Consider the following 13,765-nt stretch of genomic DNA (forward strand, 5'->3'; position numbering starts at 1 on the left):
AAATACATAAATAAATGATATTGATAAATGCTCATGTAAAAAAAATAAAAACATACATTAAGTATATGAATTAGAATTAAAAATTAAAATGCTTGAAAAGATCAAATGTAACAATGATTCAGTTGTTGTATTTCCTGACCAACAAATGGGCCTAAAATGGGCTGTGATTAATAGGGTTAACAACTCTCAATAATACCAACATAACAACGGAATACGCAGAAAAGAAAAAAATAAAAAAAAATTATTATATTCTATAAAGGAACACAAGTGGCGCCCTTCAGAAATTATTACAGGAAACGGAAAAGGGTATATTCCCGTATTACATGGTTAAGACAACATTTGATTATATGCATAGGTTAGGAGAGTAAACAAATATTTATGGAATAAAAAGAAAAATGAAATGAGAGCAGAAAAGACCGCAGCGACATATTGATTTTTTCCCAGTGTTCTCCGCGGGTGGGCGTGGCTTTGGATATAGATAAATAGCTGACACATCAAACACAATTATCACTTTCTTAAACATTTGATTCTATTGTTCCTAAGGGTTAACCATCGTCGATTTTTCAGTAAAATATTCGAATTTTAATCCAATTTTCTTTATTGTGTTTTTTAAGGCATGAACCTTACAGAATAACTTGATAACATTCAAAATAGTAAAAAATAAAAGTAAATAGTAAAAAGTAGTACAAAATAGTAAAAATATTCCTTAGAAAGCTCAATACGTGAGGACAATATACATATGTTTGGCAGCATTATTACCTGAAAACAGAACAGAATAAAACATCGTAAACTTATGTATATTTCAACAACAACAAAGTGGACAAGGACCACTTTCAGGTAAAGTGTTCACATCTTTATATTATTCAAATTAAAACTTATAAAAGTCATGGGGCAACTGAAATATCTGTGCTAGACAGACATATTTTTTAACGTTTTCAAATGACGTATTTAAAATACAGTTTTAATAGAGTGGTTTAAAATATCTGAAAAGTCAGTATGAATTCAACCCGTCTGAGAAAAACCTGGAAAAGAAATAATATATGTATATACTGTTAATGATAATTAAATGATTTTCTGAAGAAAATTATAAACTATAACATCTATTTGCCATACTGGAAATAAGTAAGGGATTTCGGTAGACTGTACTGTTGGGAGCGATTGAATTTGTTCATCATTTCATTCATTTTATTTATTCTCATATTGTATAAAACAACATAGAGAAAATATACAATACATACAATTTTATACAAAAAGCAAGAGTGTATACTGTACACATCAACCTGGAGAGTTGACTCTCTTATTAATAATATTGATAAATTTACGTAAGTTATTAATAGCAGCTAATTTGTTACATGAAAATAATTCAAAAAATTTAAAAGCATTTGGTCGTCTAAAATAGATTATGGTAAATAAGCTTTTCTATATTCTTTCAATTCCGGACATATCGAGTTCATACCTTCTATAACTCTCCTTTAGTGCTACATTATCAAACTGTACATAAGGTTTAATAGCTGTTATTGGAGACATGCAAAAATTGCTTTTATTTTTAAGTAAAGATCCATGCAATTGTCATGTTGTAAATTTTGAATCCACCGGGTGGCAGTAAATACAAAATTAACAACATGACAACGAGTGAAATATAATTTAAATTAATTTCAACAATATTTATATTCAATTACCCAAAATAAATTGAAGTTAAAGGTAATATTTTCCTGATTCTTACATAAATGCATTTCATATATTTCATTCCATCTTTAATTTAAAACTAGTTGAACTGAAAAATAATCTATGTATGCAATATATTTGAGGATGGATATTTTTCATCTTATATGTACACGGGTAAATTTGGCAAACCAGTAATGTACTACTATATAAGTGATTGTTCTGTTTTTACATATTTCCCAGCTGACTTTTTTTCATACAAGTCGTAAATACAATCTATATCAACAACAAAAAACATACAAACTCGTAATCAGAATATCTCATCAATTATTTCAAAAAGTCAAATAAAACGTGGAATTTTTTCGAGTATATCTATTGAAGCAATAAAGAAGGTAACGAGTCGCACCTGTCAGTGTCGGTTGATTATCATCACTCAATGACCAAAGTCAGAGTTTACCTGAACACCGCCTGCAATATGGCAAACGGAAAAACGAAATCAATTTCATTTTTTAAGGATAGAAAATATCGCTGCATTTCACATTGTGAAACAGGACTAATCGATTCCCAGTCAAACTGTATCAAAGTGACTGGGTCTGATATAAAACTTTGCCGCTTGAAAGCAATTCACACTTGGTCTAATCATCTAACATATTTCCACGACAATCGCCGCCATTAACTTTAGAAATTTCTTTTAAATTCAATTGTCCAATGTTTTTAAACCCCCTTTTTAAAAAAATAAAAATAGATACATGTTATAATAAAATGTTCAAACAACTTTATTTGATATTGTTTCTTTTGATTGTCCATTCTCTTTCTGCTATTTTTATTCAAATGATTTTACTTAATATTTTTCATTTTTTAAAAAGTAAAATATAAATATAAGAATAAACATGATTCATTCAAGTTGCACTCATCAATCTACATTTTTGTGATCCTTCCCTTTCTTCTTTAGTTCCTTTGGGGTGGGGGTGAGGGATTTAAAAACAATAATAGAACAAAGGGTTTTTCAAAATGCATATATATAAATAATGTTGATGCCACATAACTGCATTTGTTTTAAGGAGAACAGAGTAATGGCATTTTTTTGTTAGCAATTTGTGCTTTACTTAAAAAGGAAACTAAGCTTCATATCAAGAGATATCAATTCATGCCATCAACTTAATGCATAAAAAGTAGAAAACGTGCACAATAGCATTTACGGAGCAGTCGCGTATCCGGTATAAAGAGGGAATCAAGGGTTTCATTACTTATACCACGATACGTAAAAATTATTTAACTATTTTTGGTTATAAGATTTTATAAGCTGAATACTTTTGTCATGCTGTGATTGATGCCGTTGACAATTCAACTATGAAGTATTAAAGCAATATGAGCTGTATTTCTTAGAATTTTATTTTGCTGAATAAACCTGCTAGTATGATAAGTCTGCATATAACTTAAACTTTTATGATAAATAAGATTTGAAAAAATCATTAATTTTTGGCAGAGGAAAGATTTCTCTTATAAGGAATATAGATCAACACAGATTCATTTGTTGTTCAGGACGACAATAATTCAGTTTTGCTTCAATTAAGGTTTCTTTACGGCTTTTCCGACAAACATATGGCTAACATAAATTTAAATACCATGATATTTTTGTCATCTTAGTCGAAAATAACATTTTTCGTAAAAAATAAAATAAAAATTCAGCATGAAAATTGCAGCTCATATCGACAAAACTTGAAGAAATCGAGTATCAGTTTCTCCTTAAACATGTAAGACGATTTTATAGAATAAAACCGTTAAAGTGTCAATTGCCTAGAGAACAGTTTCTTGAATTACTTATTTTTCTGACGAATGAAATATCCATCAGCAATGTTCAAATCAAACTGACATTTTGATTGTAAATTTAAATAGGTAAAAGATGAGCAATATTCATAAATCAAACATTAACATCTTTAAAGAAATCCAAATCCTCAAAAGAAAACAATTGTTTAAAAAATCCCAGTTCTTTTACCTTCAATCATTTTAAAAGATAAAGATTCTTTGGAATAACATAAAAAAAGTGTTCCAATGAAATCTGTGAGATAACGGATTTTCCTTTAGAAAGACATTACTGAATACATCAAATGATAGCGATAAGAAACCTATTATCACCGAACCGCAAAACTTTGTAATCGATTGAATGTTGGCGATCTTGTTAAGTGGGTACTGTGTGTCGACAAGAAGATGAGAGGTCTTTGTCAAGTGCTCATTTTGCGTTGATCTGATAGCAGCAGGCATATGGCGGATTGTCCGATATCTCGTTCGGTCGCGCGCCGGGTGTACGGCGTCGCGTGTCAGGTTTCAATCGGGTATGTTCACTGGAGCGTGTCCAATCTGTAACAAACACGTATCAGGAATACCTGAACTACTCACGCGTAACTCACGTAGATGAGTTGAAGATACGAATAAGCACACACTTCGAAATTTGCTACACCTTCTGTATAGTAATGATTTACCCAGTATTCAGGTAAACATTGATTTAAAAAAGAAAAACGTGTCTAATATGCCAAATGTTTAGAATCGTGTTTGTAGATTTTTGCGAAAACGATATTCTACAGATGTTTTGGGGTTTTTTTTATATTGTGTGATAAAATGTAGAATTTTAATCAATCAAGAGATAATCTAACACAAGTGGATTAAAACATGCTAGAGTGTTGGTGATACCGCAGGAATGCCACCTATCACAGCTCGCCCCGCAGACGACAACTGCACGTCACGTGAGTCCCTAGAGACCATAGGATGACAGTCCAATTCAATTTATCTACTATGATCCGCGGAAACCAGTCGCTATTATACACGCCAGTTGACAAACACATTGTTTCTTTGGAATACCTTTTAATGAAATATTTGATCCGGGTGAATGGCGTCCTTGGGGAGGCAGACCGACGGCGGTGCTGCTCTTTTCTCATCCGATTATAATGAGGCGTCTAAATTATTCCATAAAAACAAACAGCAAATCATGTAATTACTTTCTCTCTCTCTCTCTCTCTCTCTCTCTCTCTCTCTCTCTCTCTCTCATGCTGAGAAAATGTTGAAATAAGTCAATGAGAATTTACAAATAATATAATGAACCAGAAATACATAATAAGTTGAAATAGGACAAAATGCAAACATGTTTTTGTTCAAATTTTTGGAATAAATAGACCTCATGATTTCGTTAAATTGTAAGGCAGAAAATAGTTCATTGCATATACAAAAGTTATACAAAAAACCCATTGATATGTCATAGAATTATTGACCTTAAACGCAATTTATGAACTGGAACGTACGTTAGGAATTGAAATAAGGTTGTTTGAATCCTTTAGTTGCTTTGAAAGTTGATATGGAAACAAATATAGTTCTTATTTGAATATAAGGCCACTTTATTTTGCAACATCATTTACACATGTACTTAAAATAATCCTGCCTTTAAAGCCATGATCTGAGAATATTTAAGATTACCTTATTGGGTGGGTGTAAATACAAAATTTACAACACGACAACAAAATTTTGTATTTACACCCACCCAGTAAATTCAAAATTTACAACATAACAGTGATCTCCTCAACCCCTGCAAATACTCTAGGCTGTTCTTTGGCTCCAGCACGCCTTTAATTTATATGTAAAGAATAAAGATTTCATACCAATGATATGGTGTATTCAAAGTGAAAACAAAACTGCTTAATTATTAATGTATCTAATTTTGTTATACTATAATTTTTTAAACATTGATTTACTAATTTAAAGCGAAACCTCATGACCATAAAAATGTTCATTATCAAGCAATATTTAAGCTTCACAGACTTATACCAATAATGTATGGACTTGATATATAACTGCAATATAGACCAACACTATATAATATAATGTAATATACCTAATTAAGAGTTATTTTGTTTTATTTAAACAATATTTTATTATGCAATACATCACATAAACGGATGGGATAGCAGGCATTGCCTATATAAATATATATAAAAAGAGTTATTTTAAAATTTCTAAAACGGTAATGCTCATACATTACACGGTTCCAGATTATTCATTATTCAAATTATTAATATATATTTAATCGAATTTTGATTACCTAATAAAATATAGATATCATTAATTGGTGTTGAGTAGTCACTGAGTATACTATTTCGTGTTCAATCGCAAAACAACATCGAGAACATGGAGTGCACGGAGTGCACGGACTGACGCCAGACCTCCAAGTACTGTAAACGTATTATATTTGGATGTACGATATTTGACGGAAAACAGTTTTTGAACAAGTTGGTGTGGATTTGAATTAGCGTATTCCTGAATGTGACTATTCTTATACACATATGCATGGAATTTAGCGATGTACTTTCAATGCAACGAACTGAGAAACAAAAAAGACCATTAATGTAATTTGACCCACTTTATATGGTTAATTGAAGTGAGGAAACTTTGGTGGTTCGTTCAGGCTATGGAGGTAGCAATCATTGCTGAAGAGGGTTGTCTACTTTCTTTTTGCAAAGCTCGCCACCTTCTTTGTCGCACGAACCACTAAAAGTATTTTATTGTTTGTTTATTAAACAATATTCAATTGCCTCCACGTGACAACTCGGTATCATTTATGTGATATAAGAGAATAATAACTATATTTTCCCAAGAATACACGGGAAATGTGTTTTGTGAACCCAAAACCTAAAGTAATGAAAACATACTCTTTAATGGGCAATAGTACTCAGCTATATGTTTTTCCTTATATAAAATAAAGACATTGAAGGATAAAATAGAATTCACTATCAATTTGTTGTCACAAACATGACAATCTATCTTGTCAGCTTTTGCCTTGACGTCGTCCAGATTCAATAACTCACACTGTGTGAAGAAAGTCGTAATGTCGGTATATATTACGGTAGATTACTATGGATTGGTTTCTGTTCAATATGATTGGATTTTACAACTGTTGTGATGCAAAGGGTATCTATATGCGTTTGTAGAATTCTCCATATACATGTATAAATTTTATTCATTGCATATAATTATACACATGTAATACATTGAGTTCCATTGTCATGCACATAAAAACTTATACTAGTATATAGATTGAGTTAAGTTGATAAGACCTTTTCTCACCTAAAACTTGGTATAGACTATTTGGTGACCAATATCTGAAATACTAGTATGCAATTGCTAACGATAAGAAAATTACAAATTATTATCAAAGACAAAGAGTAAAAGACACGTAACCCAGTCCTGCTACATACATGTAGGTATACTTTGTAACAGTCTTTACATCCCCGGCAGTATTAGTACTTCTCGCAGAACATCAAAGGAAACATTGTAGCGTGTACTGTTATAGCACTGTGTCTTTGTTTGGTTTATGGGAGTCTAATGCCAACTTAGATCACAAACTCGGAAATAATGTCCCCAAAGACGTGAAATCCACAGGGTGCCGAAACACTCCATCAAATATTTATAGCCAATCAGTGCCCGCTTCGTGTTACCTCTATAGCGTGTAGCACTGTCGTGGCAGCGAGCCAAATGGTCTTCAAAAGTAGGCTTTATTTGGAGTTATAAATATATATCAAAAAGGGGTTCATTTTCTTTCAAAATGTTTTTGCCGGGAGAATTACGAAAGATAAAAGCCGGTGTGTACAACGACGCTTCTAACAGAGAGCTCAAAACATTTAATCCTGATTAATATGAAGTTTACTTGGATTACAGAATAAGGACCTTCAATGGAGACCATATCCGGTGGTTTACGACAATCAGAAGATCCTCCAGAATTTTGATACTAATCTTAAGTACAAACATTAACTAAGAACATCCGACAAATTTCGAAGTCTTTGAGGGGTATAAATTGGACAATTACTTCTTTTCTGGAGCCTAGCTCTGACACCTATCGAGTTCAGATCCATTTGCCTCCCGAAAACACTCCAATGACTTGCGAAAGAAATTCAATTACAGAAAACTTAGAAACGCCAAGAAGACGCAAGTTCGATCAAAAAAATGATATATTGTCAGATACAGGGGAGGGATTCCGGGGTAATTGATGGGAAATGGCTCGAAAAGAGCGCTGAAGGTGCAAAAATCAATGGCTGGGCTGCAGGCAGGTGGAAAAATGACATATGCTCAGATTTAATCGACATGGCAATAGAATTTCCCCAACAATAAAAAGTAGATTACGCTACCACCCAATATATGTGCATTGTCTACCAAGAGTAAGAAAATATTCGCTTATTTCTCAACTACTATCTAATTATCGAGAGTGAAAACAGCTTGGACTCTAAAGATTGTGAACAAATTATGCCTATGGGAGGAGACCCTGAACGCTTTTGCACATGCCTACGTATATTTGTGTACACTTCAATTTTTTACAAATATTTCGGTCAAACATGGAAAGACCCAAATATATAATGACACCAAGAAAATAAAACCCAAAACAAGTCGCGTTTAATATGCGTTTTATTGGTTGCATCGTATTATTAGCAAAATTCTCTAAAAACGGTAGAACAAACACACGACATTTTTTCCTAAGCGCGTCTTTGCCACCTCCGAGATAGGGCACAGCAGGAGAAAGGGCATGGTATTTGATTGAATTCTCGAGAGACGTCAGCATTGTAACATATATAATTCTCTGAAGAACCCTCCATCTTCCCTAATTAGATTTGTAAAAACTACTCCCGGATGACGAAGTGTTAAAACTGCAGAAGTTGTTAAAAAGAGAGCGCTCTACACATCTGACGAAAACTCGGAAGGATTTTATTGCAAAACAAGTTTCTACTTCTCCGACAAAATATCAAAATAATCTGATAAAATTTATCCTGTTTCCATTGTGAAATAGCTAATTGAATGAATTGTTTTTTAACATGACGAGAGAGAGTGACAATTCGAGGATCTGCAATACTATCCGATAATGGCGGGGCACGGGCGAACACTATCTCTTGCAGCCAAGCTCGAAAAATGGAATTTGATAAGCCAAACCTTCTTGGGACATCCAAAATACAAAATGAATATAGTCAAAACTTTGTATATGAAACGGATTTAGCATATAAAATGGGAAAGAGCTCTTTTCTCTCAGTGGTTTAGAGAAACGTCTTAAATAACTTCTTTTTATTTCAAAATCAGCTCCCATTACTCAACTTCTGACAGTAACATGGTTTTCACTGTCTTCAAATTGTCAACAAAATTTGATTTAGAAGTAAAAATGACTCGCTAAGCAGCGGGGAGTATGTTCTTAGGAAACTCAGTAGAAATATGATTTGCCGATGAACTGTTGTATACATTATTTAAAGAATCATTAGCACGTTGGGATGGCAGATAATGGTATTCTAAAACGAGAACGACAGATCGCATCAAGAATTCATGTCCCTGCATCCGTGAGAGGAGAGAACGCATCTGCCCTTTTTGAATTATTAAGTCCTTTCCACAATGTCTCTTACTATATAAAAGCCCCTAGTTTTTCGCCATTTGTACGGTAAACAAGATCCAATCGCCTCTACTTTCCACCCCGTTGTTTTGAGCACTTGTATTTTAGTTTTGGGGACATATGTAAATCTTTCTGACCCTCCACTGTTTCCACGAGACCCCCGTGTCAAGGACGCGTGCAGGTGCTTGATACGATATACCTTACATTGTGATAGTTCAGTTCCAAGGGGGATTCTAACTTCCAACCAGTGTTCTGTGTAAGATGTGCCATGCATTGGATGTGTATATTTTACAACTAGGATGTATTCTTCCTGGCGTATCGTTCTGTCTGTGAATCTATAACGGTTTAGTAATGCCAGCTGAGAAAAAATATGTATATATGTTTTTTTAAATTACTTAAATCTTGACTTGCAGGAATTCTGAAACTATTATTTAACTCTGTAGAGAAAATCAAATTAAGGACTCTCTGAACAATCGCCGCATACAATTTTGGTTTCACTTTCAAACCTATGTAAAATTTCAATAACGTTAGGAATAAGGATGAAACACTGTAGCTTAATAAAAACCTTTGCTAATTTCGAGGTATTACTTATCAAGTCCTATAAAAAACTTATCATATTTTCCTGAAAAGATCAACAATTACCAAATACACAACAAAATTTAAAAGGGGTTCTTATTCATCAAGGGGCATGCATCTTTAATGGAGCGATATATTAATATTTCTTTTATATTTTATTGAAAGATTAAGATACTACATATAAGAGAAGAAAAATTAAAAGAAATTAAAATATGGACAGGTAAGAATGTTTAAAAAAAATTACCCATATTGTAACAATATCATCTATATTCGGCGCAGTTGTACTTATGAAAACACGATAATCTTTTTTAAAGATCAAATAAAAATAAAAATATAGACACGTGTTTCATGTACTATACCGAAAAAATAAGAGGGATTTGTTTTATAGGCTTAACAATACATCCAACCTTACAATAAAACAGTTAATTTTGATGAAAATGTAATTAAAAATATTTGTATATCATGTACATAAGTAGTAAAACAAGTAGACATTCCACGAAAACCCCTAACGGAGCAGTTCTCTTTCGGTAGCGAGACCGGAGCCAAGCATCCCTAGTCCGTGTTGGAATATTGACTTTTCAGCAGCTCTGGTCATGAATATTTAACGATATGTGTCTCTGTGCTGGAGCTAGATTAGTTAGACAATTCCTAACATAAACACGGCAATCGTACCCAATAACGCCACTCCTCTCTGACAGGTCTCAGAGAGAGAGAGAGAGAGAGAGAGAGAGAGAGAGAGAGAGAGAGAGAGAGAGAGAGAGAGAGAGAGAGCGAGAGAGAGAGAGAGAGAGAGAGAGAGAGAGAGAGAGAGAGAGAGAGAGAACCAAATCCGCTGTGTGAAATAATTTTTAACAAAGTATTGCGACTTAGGATTTATGGCTTTATGGTGTTTTTTTTCAATAGAAAATAGAAAAAAATTGAAACATAAAGATGTTTGGTATAATGTTATGTAATACTTTAAAATAGTGATATAGACTACGTATGGTGTTAAACGAAAACAACCAAGAAAATTCTGATATATGAATGCTATTATTATTATAGCAATATATTAGTATCCTATTTACTAATATATCAAAGTTTTAACAAAAAAAAAACCAAAAAAACAACAACAACAACAACAACCCCCCCCCCAAAAAAAAACCCCGCAAAAAACAAAAACAAAACACAATTTATTCGCAAGAGGTCTCATTTTATCACTGACTTTTAAATGCATGGTTGGAATATAGAACACAAGCGAGACCAATATCATTGAGATGCTTAGATCTTCAGAATTTAAAATTTTCTTTATACATACAATATCATAAGTTAAGTGAATCATCTTCAAAATAGCAATGAAACATCAGCCATTCATCTGTTTGAATATGGTCTCTCATAACAACCGCAAAGAAACGTACCGCAAACAAACAAACATTGTAAAGAACCTTTTTGAAAATACTGTCACGAAACCTATTCTCACAAAAAATGGCATCTTAACCACCGATAGGCTTTATTTTTAGAAATTGAGATTGGTTTTCGCAGCAATTTTGTTATTGAAGCGGACTTGCTCGTTAGTTAGACTATAATGAAATATTGATATATTCATAAATAAAACAGGATTCTATTTTACAATTTTCATTTATTTAAAAAAAAAATAGTATACTACCCTGCTAATGGAACATATAATTATCAAACAGAAATTGAAACGGTGCTTCCAGTTTAGACCCAATAACTACTCAAAGTGTAATATAAGCTTCTTTTTTTAAAACTATTTTTATTTAAGTGAGTTATTATCTATTTACTTGAAAAGCGATTTTGAAAACCCATTTATGTTTGTACTTAATATATTGGATATGATTTGATCCTTTGTTATACATATACACACACTGATCATCAGTTTGCCGATATAGCACTGCACAATTTTTTTTCCCTTTTTTCAGCTTATTTTTGAATGATTTCAACAACTGTATCTTATAAAATTATTTTGAGATAAACAGCTCTCAAAATTTTAAAATGCGGCATGACAAATCTTCTGTCCTGATGCATTACCGGCTTTTGACATTAGACGATATTGTAGAGTGATAGTATAAAAGTTTATTGTAATCATTTTAAACCTTAAGGTATCCGACCCATATTAGGACCTAATTTTTCTAACCTTAAATATCCATCATATATTTTATAATCTGATATTAAATCAAAACATTTCAGAGTAGAAAAAGATTAAGCGAGAGAAATTTTCTAAATTTTCTAAAATTTACTAAGCAGTAATTAAATAATGAAGATTGCATTAAGCTCGATGGGAACAAGCACATTTTATAAAATAAAAAGTTAATTACTAAGAATATCAATAATTGCTTTGGTGGAAAGATGTATTTAACATTAGGAATACAAAACCATTGCAAATAAATTTTATGCTGTATAGATATTTTTAAAATTAATTCTTATATATTAAAAGCAAAGAGGACAACTTTTTAAAAAATGAAAAAAAAAAATCATTTATTAGGACAAATTCTGCTCTTACATATTGATACTTAAACATGAAAATTATAAGTACTGTGTACACTGGATATAAGTCAAAATTTCAGTAAAGGATGACAGTTTCCTAAATTCAGTGAAATACATCTTGGTATTCGAAGCCTCTTATAATGACTGATAGTATTCGTCATTTAGGCCATTAACAAACAAACAAAGTGAGTCTAGTCTGGGTTTTTTGGTCCCGTAAACCTTGATTAAACGATTTTTTCTAGGAAAGATTCTTCTCCTGTTTGATAAGTCAGAAACAAAACAAGACGTCTTTAGTGGAATATCATATTAGGAAATAAATTAATCAGCTCTTTTTACACCTCTATGGTATACATTTTGTGATTCATAGATGATGATGTTTGATGATAATCAATTATAACAACCACAAAATTGTTGTTCTAAATCAGATGTTAATCAATCCATATTTTTATGATGAAATACATTTTATAATCTGTATCTCATTTCATATTTGGAACGCTTAGAAATGTCTTCAATACAGTATTTCAATTGAAAAAAAAATCGCGATACGTTCAGTTCAATAAAATGTCCTTTTTAATTCATGAAGACTTATCGTCATGCCATTTCTAGACGAGGCTATTTTTACCAGCTTGTCTACAGAATAAACCATAGAAAGATGCTGAAATAAATCTATTTTTTTATGCAATAAACCGTTATTTTCATGATATTAATATTGGATGAAAAATGCTTCTCGAAACCAACTCACATCCAATCAGGGAACAATTGGCGTCTTTGATGCACCGAAGACATGCAACATTTAATTCCCCAGGAATCAATAGGGATACGAACGGACTTGTTACCATACAAAGAGGAATAACCACCACCCCAATGTCTCCCTGCTAAAGGAATACATTCTCTATAATACATCTCCACTTTTACGCCCTTTTGAAATAATTGCTATTTAGTAAACCCTTTACCATAGAAATAATAGAACACGTTCTCCCTATCGTATCTATACTTATATAATCATTGGCTTTTTGGCAATGGTTACAACTTCAATGGTTAATATTCTAAAAACAAGTATATCGTCAAAACAATTCTTTAGTTGTTTTTGGTCACTCTCTCTCGTCATGTGAAAAACAATTCATTCATTTTTCTATTTCACAACGAAAACTGGATAAATAATATGTCTTGCAGTTTTGAGTTTTTAATTTGTCACAGTTAATACGCTGAATATTATTGGACGAGCGGATGACACACGGACAGTTTACTGTTTACTTAAGAGTGCAACTGTGTTAAATAATGTGTTTTTACATACTTTATGTAAATTTTGTTTTCGAATTTATTCGTCCAATTCATTAACGAATGCTATAGACGTTACACTTAAATCCACTCTCATCAGATTAACAAATCACTGCCGTTGGAAGCAATTTGAAAGTGGGGGGGGGGGGGGGGGGGCTAGACTGATTCTCAGAAATATTGAGGGGAGGGGGGGGGTAAACCTATACTTCCAAAACAAAAATCTTACCTACCATAATTCCCCCCCCCAATCATGAAAATCCCTAATCCGTGGGGGTGGGGGTGGGGGGGGGGGGTGGATACCTAAAGCTCCAATTCAAAAAATCTTACCTACCAAATTTTTTTTTCCTTCAAAAAATCACGATA

This window comes from Crassostrea angulata, chromosome 7 (genome assembly GCF_025612915.1).
Source record: "Crassostrea angulata isolate pt1a10 chromosome 7, ASM2561291v2, whole genome shotgun sequence".
Classification (NCBI taxonomy): Eukaryota; Metazoa; Mollusca; class Bivalvia; order Ostreida; family Ostreidae; genus Magallana; species Magallana angulata.